This window comes from Loxodonta africana, chromosome 24 (assembly GCF_030014295.1).
Source record: "Loxodonta africana isolate mLoxAfr1 chromosome 24, mLoxAfr1.hap2, whole genome shotgun sequence".
NCBI classification, from domain to species: Eukaryota; Metazoa; Chordata; class Mammalia; order Proboscidea; family Elephantidae; genus Loxodonta; species Loxodonta africana.
In genome coordinates this window covers 7,505,165-7,523,722 of record NC_087365.1, presented here as the reverse complement: position 1 = coordinate 7,523,722, position 18,558 = coordinate 7,505,165, and the positions used below count along the sequence as shown (strand labels likewise).

Genomic DNA, 18,558 nt, shown 5'->3' with positions numbered 1-18,558 from the left:
GAGCAGCTGTTCCCAGCACCCGATGTGTGAACAGGCACATGTACACCAGCCACCTGGCCTCAGTGTCCGCGGGCAAAAAGGTCACCTGTGGTGTAAACCTACAGTTTTTTTGAGCTGAGCAAAAAGCTAATAGAAGAATAACTTTTAGAGGCAAATACTAGGCAATGTAGAGCAGCCCTGTCCAACGTAAATACAGTGAGAGCCACGCATGTAACTTTAAAGGTCCTCATAGCCACTGGTGGCACAGTGGTTAAGTGCTCGACTGCTAACCAGAAGATTGGCAGTTCGAACCCACCAGTCGCTCTGCAGGAGAAAGATGTGCTTCCATAAAGATTAAAGCCTTGAAAACCTTATGTAACAGTTCTACCCTGTCCTATAGGGTTGCTATGAGTCAGAATCAACTTGACGGCAATGGGTTTTTGATTTTTATTAGCCACGTTAAAAAATCAACAAGAAGCGGGTAAAATTAATTGCAATATGAATGTACGTGCAAGGAGCCCTAGTGGCACAGTGGTTAAGCACTCAGCTGCTAACCAAAAATTGATAGTTTGAACCCACCCAGCAGCTCTGCAGGAGAAAGACATGGCAATCTGCTCCTGTAAAGATTATAGCCTAGAAAACCCTATGGGGCAGTTCTATTCTGACATATGGGATTGCTATGTGTGGAAAATACAACAGGTATGTGTATCATACATGTATATTTGGCCCACTATATCCAAAATACTCTTGTTTTAACATGTAATCAATATGAAAAAGTACTAATGGGATATTTTGCACTTACCACACATCTTAAGTTGGGGTAGCCATGTTTTAAGTGTGGCTAAAGGCTCCTGTAGTGGATAGCATAGCTTTAGAGTAGAGCCAAACCTTGACTACTACCCATTTCCCTCCCTGAATTCTAGGAGCAAATGAAAATTCCAAAGTGGGCCTCTTTTGGTGAATGTAAGTAGCAGAGGTCAAGCTTCACAGCATAATGCAAAATGGTGTGCCTTCTAATCCACAGTAGATGTCCATGGACTGTCTGGTGCAGTAGTGTTTGTGCAATGTGTGATACCTGGCAGTATAATGGCCCTGTATCCACTGAACATTTGTTGTGCCCAGTGGCTCAGTGGCTAAGAGCTCGGCTGCTGACTAAGGGGTTGATTGTTTGAATCCAACAGCTGCTCCTTGGAAACCCTATGGGGCAGTTCTGCTCTATCCTATAGGGTTGCAATGAGTTGGAATCCACTTGATGGCAACGGGTTTTGTTTTTGATTTATGTTAGGCTAGGAGCCATGAGGCCCTGGCCTTTTAGAGTGGACTATGATATACACTGAGCTGTGAGCCTTCCCAATCTGGTGGGGAGGGATGTCCATGTTATGGAAAGCTCAGGACATCACAAAAGTGTTTGACAGAGACGGGCAAAGACTCTTGCATTGCTCACTGGATCTTCTGGCTCCCACAACACTGTGTATAGCTCTATTGTAGCATTCATCATGTATACAAAGACATGTAATGAACACGGGGAAATCTCTGGCTGTCTGTATGCAAGCTGCATGATCCATTCATGTAACGTATTTATCGAGCACTTACTATGTGCCAGGCATTGTTCTTTCCGTAGGGCTACAGCACTGAGCAAATAGTCGAGAATTCCTACCCTCCTGAAGTTTTAGTCTAGTGAGAGGAGACAAATAGGTTATGCTGCACAGAAAAGTAAAACAGGGAGTGGGGCAGGGAGGCCAGGTTTCCACATTGTAAATGGGATGAGACAGTGACATTTGAGCAAATTCTTGACATTGAGGTGGGGAGAAAGGCTCGCAGATGTTGGAGGAGGATTCCAGGTAGGACTACTGATGAGGAAGTGGGCTGGAATGTGTGAAGACCAACATGGAAGTCTGTGAGGCTGGAGCAGGGACAGCAAGTAGCAGACCACTTGGAGATGAGTCAGAGATGGAAGAGCCTGTAGTAGGCTCTGCATTACGGGAAGGGCGAGGAGAAGGTAGCCACGGAGGGGCCTCAGCCACTCGAGGACTTTGGCTTTTACTCAGAGTGAGGTGGGAGCCATTGCAGGGGCTCTTAGCCTGGGTTCGTGGATGGGTAGCATTCAGGAAGAGGGGTTACACCTTTATTGTCACTAAGCTGTAACTGAAATTTTAGCATTTCCTTTATGCTTGACTACTAACCAAAAGGTTGGTAGTTCAAGCCCACCCAGTGGCACCATGGAAGAAAGGCCAAGAAAACTTAATGGAGCTCAGTTCTACTCTGTAACACACGGGGTCTCCATGAGTTAGAATCAATTCAACAGCAATGGGTTTTTTTTTTTTTTTTGCATTATAAAATTAGGCAACAAACTGCAGTAGTATCAGCAGTACCTATAACGTTGTCTTCAGTTGCAACCTGTAGGGGCAGCAGAAAGCGGTTTCATCTCCCATCGCTTACATGACCCTAACACTGAAACAGTACCGGAAGAATGTACCTTAGGGGAAGCAGACCCTAGTGCTTTAGCTGAAAGTTCTCCTAGAGCTTTAATGTAAGCTATGTTCATCTTACATTATGGCTGCTTTGTTGAGAACAGATTGTCAGGGACAAGGGTAGAAGCGTGGAGACAAATCAGAATGCTGTTGTAACAACCTAGGCAAGAGGTGGTGGTAGACCAGTGCTGGGGGTCGTGAGAAGTGGTTGGATTCTGGGTGCATTTTGAAGGTAGAACCAACCCAATGTGCTATCGACTGCAAGTGAGGGGTACAAGAAAGAGCTGAAAAAGATGAAGCCGAGGGTTTGGGCCTAAAGCACTGGAAGGGTGGAGTGTCATTAACTAAGGTGGGAAAGACAGCAGGGTGGAGAGTTTTAGGATGTTAAGACTACTTGTGGACATTTGTGTATGAGTTTTTGTGTGGATTTGTGTTTTCAATCATCTTGGGTATTTTTGTAGTCTCTTTTTATACTTGTGCCTTTAATCAAATGAACCAGATTTTGGTGTAAGGTGGCCATATTGTAACAAGTCCTTATACTTTACTTAAAAATTGCTTATAAATGTTATCGAGGTGATATTAATTGATAATGTTTCTACCAGTTAATTATACATGGAGATTGTTCTTTGCAAATATGCCTCTTTGTCCGCAGTACAGAAGCATGCATTAAAATTTAAGCACAAATATTAGTTATAATTAAAAGTTTAGTAGGTCAGAATATTTCATCTTACTGATATTAGGAGGAATAGCTTTATCATTTAGTAATAATTGAAATCTTTGACCTTTCTCAGTAACTCCTTCAAGTAGTCTTCACTTTCAGCAATCAGGGTTGTGTCATCTGCATATCACAAGTTGTTAATGAGTCTTCCTCCAGTCCTGATGCCACATTCTTCTTCATATAGCCCAGTTTCTCAGATTATTTGTTCAGCATACAGACTGAATAAATAACATGAAAGGATAGAACTCTGCTGCACACCGTTTCTCCTCCCTCCCTTGCCCCCCTATTTTTTTCTTAAGTTTGGATGTGTCTATGGAGCTTACATGACCTTGCCTTGTACAAGTTGTGCTGGCTTCCCCAATATTGTGTACTGTCTTACCCTTCACCAAAGTTACCGCTTATCTATTGTCTATTTAGTGTTTTTCCATCCCCACTCCTCCCCTCCCTTGTAACCATCAAAGATTGTTTCTTTTCATGTGTAAACCTTTTCATGGGTTTTTACAGTAATGGTCTCATACAATATTTGCCCTTTTGTGATTGACTTATTCCACTCAGCATAATGCCCTCAACCATGTTGTGAGATGCTTCACAGATTCATCATTGTTCTTTATCTTTGTGTAGCATTGCATTGTGTGTATGTACCATAGTTTGTTTATCCATTCATTTATTGATGGGCATCTAGGCTGTTGCCATCTTTTTGCTATTGTAAACAATGCTGCAATGAACATGGGTGTGCGTATGTCTATTCATGTCATGGCTCTTATTTTTCTAGGGTATATTCCTAGGAGCGGAATTGCTGGATCATATGGTATTTCTATTTCTAGCTTTCTAAGGAAGCCCCATATAGTTTTTCAAAATGGTTGTATCATTTTGCATTCCCACCAGCAATGCATAAGAGTTCCGATCTCCCTGCAGCCTCTCCAACATTTTTTATTTCCTGGTTTTTTGATTTGTGCCAGTTATGAATCAAAAAACAAGAAATAACTGTCTCATTGTGGTTTTGATTTGCATTTCTCTAATGGCTAGTGATCACAACCGTTTCCTCATGTGTCTTTTAGTCACTTGAATGTCTTCTTTGGTGAAGTGTCTGTTCATCTCCTTTGCCCATTTTTAATCGGATTATTTGTCTTTTGTTGTAGAGGCGTTGGATTTTCCTGTAGATTTTAGATTAGACCTTTGTCAGATTTGTCACAGCCAAAAATTTTTTCCTAGTCTGTAAGTTCTCTTTTTGCTCTTTTGGTGAAGCTTTTGATGAGCATAAGTGTTTGATTTTTAGAAGATCCCAGTTATCTAGCTTATCTTCTGGAGTTTGTGTGTTGTTTTGGTTTGCATCCTGTTAATGCCATGTATTAGGGCCTCTAACATTTATCCTATTTTTTCTTCTATGATCTTTATAGTTTTTGGTTTTATATTTAGGTCTTTGATCCATTTTGAATTAGTTTTTGTGTATGGTGTGAGATATGGGTCCTGTTACATTTTTTTGGAGATGGACATCTGGTTTTTCTAGCATCATTTGTTAAAAAGACTATCTTTTCCCCATTTGATGGGCTTTGGGCCCTTGTTGAAGATCAGGTGACTGTAGGTGGATGGATTTACATCTAGGTTTTCAATTCTGTTCCATTGGTCAATGTATCTATCATTATACCAATACCAAGCTGTTGTGACTACCATAGCTGTCTAGTAGGTTCAGAGGTCAGGTAGTGTGAGTCCTTTTTCTATATTCTTCTTCAATAGTGCTTTATTTATCCAGGGCTTCTTCTCTTTCCATATAAAGTTAATGATTAGTTTTTCCATCTCTTTAAAGAATGTTGTTGGTATTTGGATTGGGATTGCACTGTATTTGTAGATTGCTGTGGGTAGAATTGTCATTTTCACAATGTTGAGTCTGCCTATCCACAAGCATAGTATGTTTTTCCATTCATGTAGATCTCTTCTGGTTTCTGGCAGTAGTGTTTTGTAGTTTTCTTTGTATAGGTCTTTTATATCCCTGGTTAGATTTATCCCTAAGTATTTTATTTTTTTAGCGGCTTTTATAAATGGTATCATTTTTCTGATTTCCTTTTCATTGTTCTCTTTATTGATGTATAGGAATCCAACTGATTTTCATATATCTATCTTGTATCCTGCTACTCTGCTGAATCTATTAGTTTCCAGTAATTTTCTCATGGAGTCTTGGGTTTTCTATGTATATTATCATATCATCCACAAATAGGGACAGTTTTACTTCTTCCTTACCAATTTGAATGCCTTTTATTCCTTTTTCTTGTCTTACTGGTCTAGCTAGGACTTCCAGCACAATGTTAAATAGGAGTGGTGATAAAGGGCATCCTTGTCTTGTTCCTGTTCTCAAAGGGAATGTTTTCAGCCTGTCTCCATTAAGAATGATGTTGACTGTTGGTTTTGTATAGGTGCCCTTTATTATGTTGGGGAATGCTCTTCTATACTTCTTTTATTGAGAGTTTTTATCAGGAATCGGTGTTGGACTTTGTCAAATACCTTTTCTGTGTCAATTGAGATGATTATGTGATAATTTTATTTATGTGGTGGATTACATTGATTGATTTTCTGATGTTGAACAATCCATGCATACCTGGTATGAATCTCACTTGGTCATGGTGTATTATTTTTTTGATATGATGCTGAATTCTATTGACTAGAATTTTGTTGAGAATTTTGCATCTATATTCATGAGAGAGATTGGTCTCTAATTTTCTTCTGTAGTGTCTTTGTCTGGTTTTGGTATCGGGGTTATGCTGGCTTCATAGAATGAATTCAGAAGTATCCCTTCCTTTTCTATGTTCTGAAATAGTTTGAGTACTACTGGTATAAGCTCTTCTCTGAATGTTTGGTAGAATTCTTCAGTGAAGTCATCTGGGCCAGGGCTTTTCTTCGTTGGGAGTTTTTTTCAATTACCTTCCAGTCTTTTCTCTTGTTATGGGTCTGTTCAGATTTTCAGCATCATTTTGGGTTAGTTTGGGTAGGCAGTGTGTTTCTAGAAATTTGTCCATTTCCTCTAGGTTTTCAAATTTGTTGAAGTATAGTTTTTCATAGTACTTTGTTATGATCCTTTTTAATTCTTGGGTCTGCTGTAATGTCCACCATTTCAATTCTTATTTGGGTTATTTGCATCCTCTCCTGTTTTTCCTTTGTCAACTTGCCCAGTGGTTTGTGCCACACACCTATTCTGATTTTAAAGCACTCAGTATCCCTTTGTTCTGTTTGAGCAACTGCCGCAATCCGTATATAGATTCTACATTAGCACAATTAAGTGTTCTGGAATTCCCATTCTTTACACTTGTGTTGGTTAGTGTTATGTGTCAACTTGGCTGGGCCATGATTCTCAGTGATTTGGCAGATACTGGACTGGGTGCTCTTCCATAAAAGAAAAGAAAAGAATAGAATAGAATAATAGACTACAATAGAAGAATAGAATAGAATGTTATAATAGAATGTTATAATAATATATTATAATATCACTTTGCATGATGTGATCTGATGTGAAAGCCAATCAGTTCAAAGGGGGCGTTTCCTTTGGGATGTGGCCTGCCTCCAGCATATAAACGATGTTCTGGCAATGCTTGCTCTTTCTCAACCCTGCACTCTTCTTGCTGCCTGACCTCGGGTTCTTGGGACATAAGCCTCCAGAAGTCTCCAGCCTGCTGACTAACCTGCAGATTTTGGATTCATCAGCCCCCACAGCCTTGTGAGCGAGCAGAGCTCTCCAGCCTAACATCTCACCCTTGGCTTTGGCACTTGCCAGCCCCCACAATTGCATGAGCCATTTCCTTGAAGTAAATTTCTCTCTATTTATATATGTCTCACTGGTTTTGCTCCTTTAGAGAACTGAGACTAAGACATTTTGGTACCAAGAGTGGCTCTAGAGGAACAAAATCTTAAGTATGAGTTTTCTGAATTGGTTCGCAAGTCTGTCTACATTTTAAAGGCACTAATGGCTCCATTTCCAGTAGGAAAGAGGGCACTGTTAATCCATGGCATGACGTGGCAAAAGAGATATGTAAAATATCATCACCATTGGATATTCTTAATTAAATACTAGTGAGAGGCAAGGCTCTGGGTGATTGTGTATTAATACCTTTCAACATTTTTATCAAACTGCCAAGTATAATGAAGCTGGGATAATTGGGCCTATTTTCTTTGACCAAACAAAGTGGAGAAAGAAAAGGATGAGCTCAGGGCTTCAAAGTTCCAGTTTGAGCACCACATAAAGGACCTGAAAGTTGCTATTTGTGCCCTGAAAGAAAGCCTAATGTCCTATAGTACAAGAGCTGAGATTGCTGAAAACCAAATCAGGGGTCTTGTCCTAAGAGTGGCAGAATTACAACTCCAATTGAATTCCCATCCTTGAAAGGTGTCTGAGATTAAAGTGGAGGCATTGATTGGGAAGAAATGGGATGCTGAAACTCAGGATAGGGGCATATGGGTAGACATGGATGTAGCTGGGGACATCTGATTGCCATTTTGTCACTTCTGTCATAGTGACTCTGTAGGACAGAAACACCCCATAGGATTTCTAAGGAGTGGCTGGTAGATTCAAACTGCTGTACTTTTGGTTAGCAGCGGTAGCTCTTAACCACTGCACCACCAGGGCTCCAGCTGGGGACATGGAGCCCGTAAATTTTGTTGAATCACCCTTGCTAGTAGAACTAGCCCTTCCACCTCCATCTGAAGCAATTAATACAGCTTTGTCTGCTAAATCATTGTCTTAGTCACCTAGCTCTGCTATAACAGAAATACCCCAAGTGAATGGCTTCAACAAACAGAAGTTTATTCTTTCACAGTCTAGGAGGCTAGGAGTCCAAATTTATGCATCAGCTCCAGGGGAAGGCTTTCTTTCTCTGTCAGTTCTGGAGGAAGCCCCTTATCATCAATCTTACCCTGGACTAGGAAACTCTCAGCACAGGGACCCCGGGTCCAAAGGATGTGTTCTTCTCCTGGCACTACTTTCTTGGTGATATGAGGTGCCCCTGTGTCTCTGCTTACTTCTCTCTTTTATATCTCAAAAGAGATTGGCTTAAGATACAGCCTAATCTTGTAGATGGAGTCCTACCCCATTAACATAACTGCCTCTAATCTTACCTCATTAACATCATAGAGGTAGGATTTACAACACATAGGATAATCACATCAGATGACAAAATGGTGGACAATCACATAGTATTGGGAATCATGGCCTAGCCAAGTTGACATATACTTTGGGGAGGACACAACTCAATCCATGACAGTCATCTTTGCCAGTAAAATCATCCCTTTCACCCCCATCTGATGAGATTAACCCAGCTGTGTCTGAGAAGTCCTTGCCTGAGGCATTGCCCAGGACAGTGCCTAAAGCAGATGCCTTTCAAGACATTGCTAAATGTCCCCATGACCCACCCTTAACACCTATTTTTTGCTTCTAGACCTATAATTAGACTCAAGTCCCAGCAAGCCCCAAGAGGGGAAAGTACAAAATATGACCCATGAAGAGGTATACTATGCTCCAAAAGAACTGCTTGATTTTTCTAATATATACAAACAGAAATTTGGGGAGTATGTATGGGAATATCTATTAAGGGTATGGGATAACGGGGCCAGAAACATAAGGTTGAATCAGTCTGAGTTTATTGATATTGGCCCACTAAGCATAGGTTCTTCATTAAATATATCAGCTTGAGGGGTTAGAAAAGGACCTAATAGTTTATTTGGTTGGTTGACAGAAGCATGAACTAAGAGGTGACTTACACTAAATGAAGCTGAAATGCCAGCACTGCCTTGGCATACTGTAGAAGACAGTATCCAATGGCTTAGTGAGGGAAATTGGATTTTTACAGTTGTCATATTATGTCAGACCCACTCACCCATGCAGGGAGTGCCCAAAGGACACGCTTCATCACAACTATGAGGAATAAATTTGTGAAGGGAGCCCTAGTATCCTTGAAGACTGATATGATTTCTCTTCTATGTAGGCCAGATATTACAGTGAGAACTACCCATTGAATTGCAGAACCTAATTAAAATGGGGGTGATTGGATCCCAGAGTGGCAGCAGCCAAGCAGTGGCACTTAATTTCCAAAGGACACCATAATAATTATATATATGTGTGTGTGTGTGTGTGTGTGTGTGTATAATTATAATAATTGTTGTTAGGTGCCATCGACTCGGATCCTACTTATAGTGACCCTGTGCCACAACAGAACAAAACACAGTCGTTGTTATGCTTAAGCCCATTGTTGCAGCCACTGTGTCAGTCTACCTCTTTGAGGGTATTTCTCTTTTCCACTGACCCTGTACTTTATCAAGCATGATGTCCTTTTCCAGGGATTGATCCCTCCTGACGACATGTCCAATGTTTGTAAGACGCAATCTCTCCATCTTTGCTTCTAAGGAGCATTCTGGTTGTACTTCTTCCAAGACAGATTTTTTCTTTCTTTTGGCAGTCCATGGTATATTCAATATTTTTCACCAACACCACAATTCAAGGGTGTCAATTCTTCTTCGGTCTTCCTTATTCAGTGTCTAGTTTTCACATGCATATGATGCGATTGAAAATACCATGGCTTGGGTCAGGCGCGCCTAAGTCTTCAAGGTGACATCTTTGCTTTTCAACACTTTAAAGAGGTCCTTTGCAGCAGATTTGCCCAATGCAATGCATCTTTTGATTTCCTGACTGCTGCTTCCATGGCTGTTGATTGTGGATCCAAATAAAATGAAATCCTCAACAACTTCAATCTTTTCTCTGTTTATCATGATGTTGCTCATTGGTCCAGCTGTCAGGATTTTTGTTTTTTTTTATGTTGAGGTGTAATCCATGCTGCAGGCTGTGGTCTTTGATCTTCATTAGTAAGTGCTTCAAGTCCTCTTCACTTTCAGCAAGCAAGGTTGTGCCATCTGCATAAAGCAGGTTGTTAATGAGTCTTCCTCCAATCCTGATGCCCTGTTCTTCTTCATGTAATTCATCTTCTCAGATTATTTGCTCAGCATACCAATTAAATAGGTATGGTGAAATGATACAACCCTGATACACACCTTTCCTGACTTTAAACCACACAGTATCCCCTGCTTCTTGATCTGTATACAGATTCCTCATGAGCATAATTAAGTGTTCTGGAATTTCCATTCTTCGCAATGTTATCCATAATTTGTTGTGATCCACACAGTTGAATGCTTTTGCATAGTCAATGACACAGGTAAACATCCTTCCTGTATTCTCTACTTTCAGCCGGGATTCATCTGACGTCAGCAATGATATCCCTTGTTCCAGGCCCTCTTCTGAATCTAGCCTGAATTTCTGGCAGATTCCTGTTGATATACTGCTGCAGCCACTTTTGAATTATCTTCAGCAAAACTTTGCTTGCATGTGATATTAATGATATTGTTCAATAATTTCTACATTCGGTTGGATCACCTTTCTTGGGGATAGGCATAAATATGGATCTCTTCCAGTGGCTTGGCCAGTAAGCTGTCTTATATTTCTTGGCATAGACAAGTGAGCACTTCCAACGCTGCATCCATTTGTTGAAATATCTCAATTGATATTCCATCAATTCCTGGAGCCTTGTTTTTCACCAGTGCCTTCAGTGCAGCTTGGAATTCTTCCTTCAGTACTGTTGGTTCCTGATCATATGCTACTTCTTGAAATGGTTGAACATCAACTAATTCTTTTTGGTATGATAACTCCGTGTATTCCTTCCATCTTCTTTTGATACTTCCTGTGTCATTTAGTATGTCCCCACAGAATCCTTCACTATTGCAACTTGAGGCTTGAATTTTTTCTTCAGTTCTTTCAGCTTGAGAAATGCCAAGTGTGTTCTTCCCTTTTGGTTTTCTATCTCCAGCTTTTTGCACATATAATACTTTACTTTGTCTTCTCAAGCTACCCTTTGAAATCTTCTATTCAGTTCTTTTACTTCATCATTTCTTCCTTTTGCTTTAGCTGCTTAAACATTCAAGAGCAAGTTTCAGAGTCTCTTCTGACATTCATCTTGGTCTTTTCTTTCTTTCCTGTCTTTTCAAAGACCTCTTGCTCTTTTCATGTATGATGTCCTTGATGTCATTCCAAAACTCGTCTGGTCTTCAGTCATTCGTGTTCAACGCGTCAAATCTATTCTTGAGATGATTTCTAAATTCAGATGGGATTTACTCAAGGTCATATTTTGGCTGTCATGGACTTGCTCTGATTTTCTTCAGTTTCAGCTTGAAATTCCGTAAGAGCAATTGATGGTCTGTTCCACAGTCGGTCCCTGACCTTGTTCTGACTGATGATATAGAGCTTTTCCATTGTCTCTTTCCACAGATGTAGTCAATTTGATTCCTGTGTGTTCCATCTTGCGAGGTCCATGTATATAGTCAAGTCACCATTTCTGTTGGTGAAAAAAGGTATTTGCAATGAAGTGGTTGGACTTGCAAAATTCCATCATTCGATCTCCAACATTGTTTCTATCACCAAGGCCATCCATATTTTCCAACTACCAACCCTTCTTCTTTGTTTCCACCTTTTGCAGTCCAATCACCAGTAATTATTAATGCATCCTGATTGCATGTTCGATCAATTTCAGACTGCAGCAGCTGATAAAAATCTTCAATTTCTTCATCTTTAGCCTTAATGGTTGGTGCATAAATTTGAATTATAGTCATATTAACTGGTCTTCCTTATAGGCATATGGATATTACCCTATCACTGACAGCATTGTACTTCAGGATAGATCGTGAAATGTTCTTTTTGATGATGAATGCAACACCATTCCTCTTTGAGTTGTCATTCCCAGCATAGTAGACTATATGATTGTCCAATTCAAAATGGCTGATATCAGTCCATTTCAGCTCACTAATGCCTACGGTATCGATGTTTATGCATTCCGTTTCATTTTCGGTGATAACCAATTTTCCTATATTCATACTTTGTACAGTCTATGTTCTGATTATTAATGGATGTTTGCAGCTGTTTCTTCTCATTTTGAGTCATTCCATATCAGCAAATGAAGGTCCTGAAAGCTTTACTCCATCCATGTCATTAAGGTCAACTCTACTTTGAGGAGGCAGCTCTCCCCCAGCCGTGTTTTGAGTGCCTTCCAACCTGGGGGCTCATCTCCCGGCAAAATATCAGACAATGTTCCACTGTTATTCATAAAGTTTTCACTAGCTAATTCTTTTCAGAAGTAGACTGCCGGGTCTTTTTTCCTAGCCTGTCTTAGTCTGGAAGCTCAGCTGAAACCTGTCCTCCATGGGTGACCCTGCTGGTCTAAATACTGGTAGCATAGCTTCCAGCATCACAGCAACATGCAAGCCCCCCCAGTACAATGAACTGACAGACCCCTGGGGGATAATTATTATTATATAATAATAAGTCCACTCACCAAGGCCAACTTGTCTACAGTCACTGCTGAATGCCCAGTCTGCCAGCAGCAGAGACCAACACTGAGCCCACTATATAGCACCATTCCTTGGGGAGCTCAGCCAGCAACATGAGGGCACGGTAATTACATTGGACTGGTTCCATGATGGAAAGGGTGTGGCTACCATAGTAGACAGCAGAGTCAAAGCAGTATCATCATACTGGTGTAGACTTATGATGTTGGCTAATTATTATGGTGTCTGTAGTAGTGAAATTAGAAACCCTGGTGGTGTAGTGGTTACGAGTTTGGCTGTTAACCAAAAGGTTGGCAGTTTGAATCTACCAGGTCCTTGGAAACCCTATGGGGCAGTTCTTCTCTGTCCTGTAGGGTCGCTATGAATCAGAATCGACTTGTTGGCAATGGGGAATGGAGTAGGAGTGAAAATGATGTGAAGCCTATTAAATATTTACTTGGTCTGTATAAGTGGAAGAGTTCTAGGTCAAGTGACTAGTTGTCTTAACATAAATTGCCAAAATATAGAGAGTTATGGCCCCTCAATTAATTCCCAGTCTTGAGCCACTTTATAGGCCCACAACCTCTTGAATGAAGGAGTGGCCTGGGTCCTTGAGGAAAGACCTCATTATACTGCCAAAAATGTGTATTGTTAATCTTTCTCCCAGTCTTCCTCAAAGGGAACTATAGCCTTTTATGAGAATGATTGTTCATTGGGGAAAAGAAAATGATCAGACTTTTCCGGGGATTGCTGGACACTGACTCTTTGAGCAGTGCCCCTGATTATTCACTTTGCTTGGAAGGAGAAATGGCGAGGTGTGCAATTGTATACTGGTTCATGGGCTGTGGCCAATGGTTTGGGTGGATGGTCAGGGACTTGGAAGGAACATGATTGGAAAATTGGTGACAAGGATGTATGTGGAAGAGGTATATAGATAGACCTCTCTCCAAATTGGTCAAAGAAATTAAGATATTTATGTGTCATATGAATGCTCACCAAAGGGTGACCTCAGGAGAGGAGAATTTTAATAACCAAGTAGATAGGTTGACATGTTCTGTGGATAGTAATTAGCCTCTTTCCCCAGTCAATCCTGTCATTGCCCATTGGGCTTATGAACAAAGTGCCCTGGTGGCTGGGATAGAGGTTATGCATGGGCTCAACAACACGGACGTCCACTTACCAAGGCTGACTTGGCTGCAGTCACTCCTGAGTGCCTAATCTGCCAGCAGCAGAGACCAACACTGAGTCCCTGATATAGCACCATTCCTTGGGGTGATCAGCCAGCAACATGGTGGCAGATCATTATGTTGGATCAGTTCCATCACGGAAAGGGCAGTGTTTGGTTCTTACTAGAATAGACACTTACTCTGGACACAAATTTGCCTTGTTGGCATGCAATGCTTCTGCCAAAACTACAACGCATGTATTTACAGGATGCCTTACCCACTGCCATTGTATCCCACATAGCATTGTCTCAGATCAAGGGACTCAGTTCACAGAAAAAGAAGGGTAGCAAAGGGCCCATGGTCATGGAATTCACTGGTCTTACCATGTTCTTTCCCCATTATCTTGAAGCAGCTGGCTTGATAGAATGATGGAATGACCTTTTAAAATCCCAATTACAGCACCAGCTAGGTGGCAATACCTTACAGGGCTGGGACTGTGTTCTCCAGGAGGCTGTATATGCTCTAAATCAGCATCCAATGTGTGGGTACTGTTTCCCATAGTTAGGATTCATGGCTCTGGGAATCGAGTGGTAGAAGTAGGAGTGGCATCACTCACTAATAACACTAGTGACTCTCTTGCAAAATTTTTGCTTCCTGTCCTTGTGACCCAATGCTCTGCTGGCATAGAGCTCTTAGTTCCAAAAGGAGAAATGCTCCTACCAGGACACACAACATTGACTAAGTTTGACTGGAAGTTAAGAATGCCACCTGATCATTTTGGGCTCCTTATGCCTGTGAATCAACAGGCAAAGAAAGCAGTTGCCATATTGGCTGGTGTGATTTATCCTGGTTATCAAAAGGAAACCACACTATTATCACATAATGGAGGTAAAGAAGAATATGTCTGAAATACAGGAGGTTCCTTAGGATACCTCTAATTCTACCATGTCCTGTGATTAAAGTCAATGAAAAACTACAAAAATCCAATTCAGGCAGGACTACCTGTGGCCCAGGCCCTTCAGGAATGAAGGTTTTGGTCACCTCACCAGGCAGTGCACAACCAGCTGAAGTGGTTGCTGAGGGCAAAAGGAATATGGAATGGATGGTGGAAGAAGATAGTACTAAATATTAACTACAACCACGTAAGCAGTTGCAGAAACAAGGACTATAATTATTATGAGTGTTTCTTTCTTCTTTTGTTATACATTTGTGTGTGTGTGTGTGTGTATAGCAAATATCTTTGTTTTCTTTCCGCCCTTATCTCATTACAAAAAAACGTTGCCGTGAAGTCTATTCCAACTCATAGAGAGTTTATAGGACAGGGTAGAACTGTCTCACATGGTTCCTCATCTCATTACTTATTATAAAATACAAGATGTAAAAGGGGCTAGTGCGTTTTCACTTTTATGCATGTTAGTTGTATTATGTTAGGTGCAAGTATGAATTTGTAATTGTATTTGGAGATTACAATTTAAGGATCATAGTTTAAGGAGACGTGTATAGGTGCCAAGTTGACAGTGGGTGCACTGTGATGGTTAATGCAATCCATCGACTTGATTAGGCTGTGATTCTCAGTGGTTTGACAGATACTGGACTGGGTGCTCTTCCATAAGGTATTGTAATCACTTTCCAAGTGATGGGATCTAATGTGATCAGTTGATCAGTTGAAAGGGGAGTTTCCTTGGGGGTGTGCCTTGCCTCTAGTATATAAATGGATGTTCTGGCAATGTTTGCTGTCTCCCAACCCTGCACTCTTCTCATTACCTGATCTCTGGTTCTTGGGACATAAGCCTGCAGAAGTCTCCAGCCGGCCGCCTGATCTGCAGATTTAGCACTTGCCAGCCCCCATGACTGTGTAAGCCATTTCCTTGAAGTAATTGTCTCTATATATCTGTGTATGTCTCACTGGTTTTGTTCCTCTAGAAAAGCCAGATCCAGACTGCAGTGTTACCCATAGTTTGTTATAATTAACACAATTGAATGCCTCTGCATAGTCAATAAAACACAGGTAAATATCTTTCTGGTGTTCTCTGCATTCAGCCAAGATCCATCTATCCATCCATTGAATATCAGCAATAATATTCCTTATTCTACATCCTCCTCTGAATTCGGCTTGAACTGCTAGCAGTTCCTTGTTGATGCATGGCTACAGAATTATCTTCAGTAAAATTTTGCTAGCATGTGATATTAATGGTATTGTCTGATAATTTCTGCATTCCATTTCATCACCTTTCTTTGGAATGGGCATGAATATGAATCTCTTCCGATCAATTGGGCACATAGCTGTCTTCTAAATTCCTTGATATAGAAGAGTAAGTCTTCCAGCAATGCACCTGTTTGTTGAAGCATCTCAGTTGGTGTTTCATCAGTTCCATCTTGCTTTTTGCCAAGCGGCACCTTCAGTGCAGCTCGAACTTCTCCCTTCAGTGCCAGTGATTCTTGGTCATATGCTGCCTCCTGAAAGAGTTGAACATTGGCCAGTTCTTTTTGGTACGGTGACTCTGTATATTCCTTCCATCTTCTTTTGGTGCTTCCTGCATCTTTCAATTTTTTGCCCGTAGAATCCTTCAGTATTGCAACTTAAGGCCTGAGTTTTCACTTCTTTCAGCTTGAGAAATGCCAGTCATGTTCCTCCATTTTGGTTTTTTAACTCCAGGTCTTTGCACATTTCATTATAATACTTTATATTTGATCTGCCCTTTGAAATCTCCTGTTCAGCTCTTTTACTTCATCATTTATTCTGTTTGCTTTAGCTACTCTGTGCTTAGGAGCAAGTTTCAGAGTCTCTTCTGACATCCATTTTGGCCTATTCTTTCTTTCCTGGCTTTTTAATGACCTTCTGCTTTCATCATGCATGATGTCCTCGCTGTCATCCCAACACTCTTCTGGTCTTCGGTCATTAGTTTTAGTACATCAGATCTGTTCTTGAGATAGTCTGTATATTCAGATGGGTTGTATTCAAGGTCATCCTTTGGCACTGGTAGAATTGCTTTGATTTTCTTCAGCTTCGGTTTAAACTTGCATATGAGTAATTGATGGTCTGTTCCACAGTCATCTCCTGGCTTTGTCTTGACTGGTAATGTTGAGCATCTCCATTTTCTCTTTCCACAAATGTAATCAATTTGATTCCTGTGTAATCCATCTGGCAAGGTACTCATACATATTTGTTGTTTGTGTTGTTGAAAAAAAGTATTTCTGGTGAATAAGTCATTGGTCTTGCAGAATTCTACAATATAGTCTCCAGCATCCAATCACCAGTAATTATGAATGAATCTTGATTGCACATTTGATCAATTTCAGACCTCAGCAATTCAAAGACTACAGCCTTTAATACAGATTACACCTGAACATAAAGAAAGCTAACATTCTCAAAACTGGACCAATTTAACAACATCGTGATAAATGGCAAAGAAATTGAAGTTGTCAAGGATGTTATTCTACTTGAATCGACAGTCACTGCCATGGAAAGAGCAATTGAGAAATCAAACGACGTACTGTATTGGGAAAATCTGCTGCAAAAGGCTTTTTTAAGTGTTAAAAAGCAAAGATGTCATTTTGACAACTTAGGTGCACCTGACCTAAGCCATGGTATTTCAGTCACATTATATATATGGAAAGATGGACAATGAAAAAGGAAGAACATGGAAGAAATGATGTGGTGTTTGCTAAGAATATTGACTATACCATGGACTTCCAGAAGAACGAACAACCAGGATGTTCCTTAGAAGTGAGGATGGGGAGACTTAGTCTTGCTTACTTTGGACAAGTCATTGGGAAAGACCAATCACTGGAAAAGAACGTCATGTTTGGTAAAGTAAAGGAACAGTGAAATTGAGGGAAACCGTCCCTGAGATGGACCGACAAGGCACCTGCAATAATGGGCTCAAACCTACCAAAGACTGTGAGGATGATGCAGAACCAGGCAGTGTTTTGTTCTGTTATTCAGAAGGTTGCCATGAGCCTGAGCCAACTTGACAGCAACTAACAACAACATTTAGTAATAATACCCCAATGACTAGAAAGAGTTTAGTGCAGGCTAGCTACATGCAGGGCCCTGGCTCGGGGTGAGGAAGTCAATCAGCCCTTTCCGTGGGCCTACCACTTCACCCCATGGAAGTGGGATTCTTCACAAATGGGCTTCTCCAAGGGTTTGCAGCCTCTGCACTTGGCACCTGGGTGGGCATAGACGAGAGGTCCCTGCTGAGGTGCCGTGGCATTGCCTGCTCAGGGTGGGGACTGCCATTGTCTGGCTCTACCCAGAGACTCCATGGGACATGCGCCTGCCCTGATCCTTCCCATGCCTGTGCCCAGGACCCTTCTGAGGGTGGAGAGTGGTGAAATGTGGGCCTCCCTGATCAATGCCACCTGCCACAGCATAGCAGCCATTGGGACCCAGGGCACCGGGGGTTGGGGAACAGGATGGAGAGACATCAAGAAGTGGGACCACATGTGAGCCAAAGCTCCAGGTGTCCAGTGCATGCTCCATTGTCTTACTGGATTTCTTTTAAACACACAGAACCAAAGATCAAATCATTAAGAAGTTCAAGACAGTGACCTCAGAGCATTCAACTCCAAGTGTGAGGCCCTTCTGAGTGACTGCACAGGCCACCAGTCATGAAGCCAACCCTGGTTCAATGTAATTTCTATATTCCCAACATATTTTTAAAATGGGGAGAATTTGACTCTATGTATGAAATAAATATGAAATGAAGCATGGTGCTGAACATTTTAAATTAAATGTACCCAAAATGTAACTTTGTGTTGTGTCTGGTCAATGGCATTATCAGTGATTTTTCCTTTATTCTTTACACTTTTTTTTGGAGTTTTTTCCTGGCTTTCTAGAATACATCAGTCACTTTAATAATCAAATCCCAAAGTTATG

At 41.0% G+C, this 18,558-nt stretch overlaps 1 protein-coding gene across 1 annotated transcript in view; it reads left to right on the top strand.

Moving 5' to 3' along the window:
- CFAP61 (cilia and flagella associated protein 61) overlaps positions 1 to 18,558 on the top strand; it is a 405,193-nt gene that overhangs the window by 144,131 nt on the left and 242,504 nt on the right. The window lies entirely within an intron of this gene.